General features: G+C 54.7%; 1 non-coding gene across 1 annotated transcript in view; it reads left to right on the top strand.

Annotated features, from left to right (window-relative positions):
• Positions 1 to 3,546: 3,546 nt before the first annotated feature.
• LOC126119569 (small subunit ribosomal RNA) overlaps positions 3,547 to 5,000 on the top strand; it is a 1,909-nt gene continuing 455 nt past the window's right edge. Inside the window, exon 1 of the ribosomal RNA XR_007525878.1 lies at positions 3,547 to 5,000. This exon is cut by the window's right edge and continues 455 nt beyond it. This is a non-coding gene — a ribosomal RNA (small subunit ribosomal RNA).

Here is a 5,000-nt window from a genome sequence, read left to right as displayed (position 1 = left end):
CCACCAAAAATACCGCCCATCTGCAGGTCTCCCGCAACATGGCCTGCTGCACCGACGATACTGCCATCTATGAGACGACAAGCCGACGACGACATCGCTAGGGCCCACAGTGCCCATTTTCCGACGCCACCCACAAAGCCTGCATCATCTGTCCACCACAGGAGCCCAACGCCAGTGCCTGCGCCGCACGAAGTCGTTCGACCGATCATCGCTCCGCTCCACTCCACTCGCACCCGCACCCGCAAGTGCCCCACCCCAACCGCCCAAATCGCAACTCCAGCGGATGAACGGCGGACTCTTCCCGCACTCGTAACGTGCAATCCACCCCTATATCATGCGTTTCATGAAGAGTTATATCCAATATGCCATATTCCCGCTGTCCCTATACATGCTCTAAGTAGCTCGCTTGCTACAGCAGCAGCAGCACCCACGTCCGCGCGCTTCCCTGGGGGCACTGAACCGCAGGACGCGAGACCCCACGCCCAGTGGCAAACAGGACTCCTCTCACAATATAGACGGTCACTACCCCGCACAACGATGACGGTGTGGGGGCCATTTTACGACACCGCTTCCTGCGGTGCCAACGCTGTCGTAGAGTCGATACGCCATCTTTGGTAGAAGGCAACCATTCCGCTGTAAATGAGTACGTCGCTCGTAGTTCAGGTCACCTCGCAGCACTGCTCAGTAAACTATGCAGGCCCACATAGATAGATCAAATACGCAAATGCCCCTATACATGCTGAACGTCTGTGCAAACAAAAGGAACCCACACGTCACCCACACACTCTATCACACACTACTCTCTGCCTGTAACAGACACAGATGCAATAATTAAGCACCACCATGGACCAACGTCCGGTGCATCCTATCCGCCACAGTACACCAACCAGACTATGATAACCAGGCCACGAGGTCCAATCATAAAACAGAATATCCCACTCGTCCGACAACCACAATTGCTCAGATAAGCCACCAACACCCACACATGTCCCACACAGGGGTGCACCCAACATCACCACACTGCCTCGTCTTACAGAACAAACACACTGGCAGGAATGAAACACACAGGTCTGCCGCAACCTCGGACACGGCGCGCCCCCTCTCACTACCGAAAAGCGCATCCCAACGTGACATACCTCCTTTGACACACTGACGCTGCCTCGGGCATCCACTTCCTACGGTCAATATGAACGAACCTCGCCCCGCCCCCCCCCCCCCCCCCACCAACACGCCATCCCATACCACAATGTGTACCGTACCCAAACCTAACGTGTACTGTACTACAACGCAATGTGTACCAAAACACAACCCAGTTTGTACCTTAACCTAACCTATGTCACCTTAACCTAACCTATGTCACCTTAACCTAACCTATGTCACCTTAACCTAACTATGTCACCTTAACCTAACCTATGTCACCTTAACCTAACCTATGTCACCTTAACCTAACCTATGTCACCTTAACCTAACCCATCTTGCACCTTAACCTAACCTATGTCGCCTTAACCTAACCTCTGTTGCACCTTAACCTAACCTGTGTTGCACCTTAACCTAACCTGTGTTGCACCTTAACCTAACCTGTGTTGCACCTTAACCTAACGCAATTTGCACCGCAATGTAACGCAATTTGCACCGCAATGTAATGCAATTTGTACCGCAATCTACCCCAAGTTGTACCGCAATCTACCCCAAGTTGTACCGCAATCTACCCCAAGTTGTACCGCAATCTACCCCAAGTTTGTACCGCAATCTACCCCAAGTTGTACGCAATCTACCCAAGTTGTACCGCAATCTACCCCAAGTTGTACCGCAATCTACCCCAAGTTGTACCGCAATCTACCCCAAGTTGTACCGCAATCTACCCCAAGTTGTACCGCAATCTACCCCAAGTTGTGCCGCAATCTACCCCAAGTTGTGCCGCAATCTACCCCAAGTTGTGCCGCAATCTACCCCAAGTTGTGCCGCAATCTACCCCAAGTTGTGCCGCAATCTACCCCACGTTGTGCCTTAACCTAACCCACGTTGTGCCTTAACCTAACCCACGTTGTGCCTTAACATAACCCACGTTGTGCCTTAACATAACCCACGTTGTGCCTTAACCTAACCCACGTTGTGCCTTAACCTGCTCTGTAAATGGCATATGACACGTTACATTAATGTATTGTTGTCCAACCGCAACCCGCTCAGAATGTTGTGTACACAGCTACGTGTCATCTCCCCATAACAGCTGTATTGCAGTGTGGTACGCCATAGAGACGTGTGGGAGTAATGGACGCAGTGGATGGCGATCAGCATGAGCCGTCTGTTCATGTAGTGGCGCGTGTATGCAGACATAGTAGTCTCTTCTCACACAATGTGATAGCACGGTGTCCCGCGTTCCACATCTGCGACATGCTACAGAGGCTGGTTGACAGTTCGTCGCGCAATGGACATCGCATACGTACGGGGGCACCTTCCACGTGCCCTCTAGTCGGGCACATTTTGTTGCGTGGATGTGAGCGGATGTAGTGTGTCTTGACACCTGACAGGCAGGCATGCAATAATAGTTGACTTTGCAAACGGGGATGGACGTGGACGTGTACGTTTACTGGTGACGTTACGCAAATGAACAACTGGTAACCCGTTGTGGTGCGGTTGATCTTGCTGGAGGTACATCTGTGAGGGCAACGATCGGTACAGCTATGACGCGGTTGTGTCAGCGATACCCACCACACCAATGAACGTGAATGTGGATCTGGGTGTGAAGCGATACGCGGCTGTGGGTGGGTGGGACTGTCCCCGGCCGGTGAGGGGGGGCCGCCCGGCGTGCTGGCCGCGCGGTGCGTGGGCGCACGCGCTACAGCCGGCTGGTGGGGGCGCCCAGTGGCAGGCGCGCCGGCCGACGGACGCGGCAGGCGGCGCAGCTGCGCGCCGGGGCACCCTGCGCGCGGCGCCGTGCAGCCAAAGTGGGTCCTCGCCGGCCCGGTGCGAAGCGCGGTGGACATCTGCAGTGTGCTGGTCCGATTGAGGACTGTGTGCGTTGAGGATGCGCCGCCGCCCGGCACTCGGCGCCGCGACGCCGTCTGCTGCTCGGTCGCCCCAGCGGTTCTCGCTGGTGGTTTGTATCGCAGTTGTGCAGACGTGTTGGCACGTGCGCTGTGCTGGGAGAGTTCGCTTCGGCACCCACGTGGGGCCTTTGCCCTTCTGTGGCGCTGGCGTTGGAGCTGCCGGTCACCGTAGGTGGCGCGTGTTGTCTCCCGCCGGCAATGCCACGACAGCACGCTCCCGGGCCTCTGTCGGCAGCGGCAAGCTCAGTTGGGAGCACGGGTGGTCGCACCTAAAGCGTCTACTCGCCTAACTCCGGGCGATTGCGCCTCTCTCGAACCCGACCAAGTACTTAGGACGGCGCTGCGCGCCGCCGGGACCTGAGAGGGTTTCGAGGTGTATTGTGCAGGGGAGCTCAGCCTCCTCCTGTTTGCAGAATAATTGAGCGGACGCTTGCGTGTTCGCGCGGGCCCCCGGGACACACTCCCGGGCGGCCGGCTGCTCAGCTCTAGTTGACGCAGCTCCCTGGTTGATCCTGCCAGTAGTCATATGCTTGTCTCAAAGATTAAGCCATGCATGTCTCAGTACAAGCCGCATTAAGGTGAAACCGCGAATGGCTCATTAAATCAGTTATGGTTCCTTAGATCGTACCCACGTTACTTGGATAACTGTGGTAATTCTAGAGCTAATACATGCAAACAGAGTCCCGACCAGAGATGGAAGGGACGCTTTTATTAGATCAAAACCAATCGGTCGGCTCGTCCGGTCCGTTTGCCTTGGTGACTCTGAATAACTTTGGGCTGATCGCACGGTCCTCGTACCGGCGACGCATCTTTCAAATGTCTGCCTTATCAACTGTCGATGGTAGGTTCTGCGCCTACCATGGTTGTAACGGGTAACGGGGAATCAGGGTTCGATTCCGGAGAGGGAGCCTGAGAAACGGCTACCACATCCAAGGAAGGCAGCAGGCGCGCAAATTACCCACTCCCGGCACGGGGAGGTAGTGACGAAAAATAACGATACGGGACTCATCCGAGGCCCCGTAATCGGAATGAGTACACTTTAAATCCTTTAACGAGTATCTATTGGAGGGCAAGTCTGGTGCCAGCAGCCGCGGTAATTCCAGCTCCAATAGCGTATATTAAAGTTGTTGCGGTTAAAAAGCTCGTAGTTGGATTTGTGTCCCACGCTGTTGGTTCACCGCCCGTCGGTGTTTAACTGGCATGTATCGTGGGACGTCCTGCCGGTGGGGCGAGCCGAAGGCGTGCGACCGCCTCGTGCGTGTTCGTGCGTCCCGAGGCGGACCCCGTTGAAATCCTACCAAGGTGCTCTTTATTGAGTGTCTGGGTGGGCCGGCACGTTTACTTTGAACAAATTAGAGTGCTTAAAGCAGGCAAGCCCGCCTGAATACTGTGTGCATGGAATAATGGAATAGGACCTCGGTTCTATTTTGTTGGTTTTCGGAACCCGAGGTAATGATTAATAGGGACAGGCGGGGGCATTCGTATTGCGACGTTAGAGGTGAAATTCTTGGATCGTCGCAAGACGAACAGAAGCGAAAGCATTTGCCAAGTATGTTTTCATTAATCAAGAACGAAAGTTAGAGGTTCGAAGGCGATCAGATACCGCCCTAGTTCTAACCATAAACGATGCCAGCCAGCGATCCGCCGCAGTTCCTCCGATGACTCGGCGGGCAGCCTCCGGGAAACCAAAGCTTTTGGGTTCCGGGGGAAGTATGGTTGCAAAGCTGAAACTTAAAGGAATTGACGGAAGGGCACCACCAGGAGTGGAGCCTGCGGCTTAATTTGACTCAACACGGGAAACCTCACCAGGCCCGGACACCGGAAGGATTGACAGATTGATAGCTCTTTCTTGATTCGGTGGGTGGTGGTGCATGGCCGTTCTTAGTTGGTGGAGCGATTTGTCTGGTTAATTCCGATAACGAACGAGACTCTAGCCTGCTAACTAGTCGCGTG

This window comes from Schistocerca cancellata, unplaced genomic scaffold (assembly GCF_023864275.1).
Source record: "Schistocerca cancellata isolate TAMUIC-IGC-003103 unplaced genomic scaffold, iqSchCanc2.1 HiC_scaffold_378, whole genome shotgun sequence".
NCBI lineage: Eukaryota > Metazoa > Arthropoda > Insecta > Orthoptera > Acrididae > Schistocerca > Schistocerca cancellata.
The sequence above is the reverse complement of the archived record's forward strand: the minus strand, read 5'-3'. Positions and strand labels throughout refer to the sequence as shown.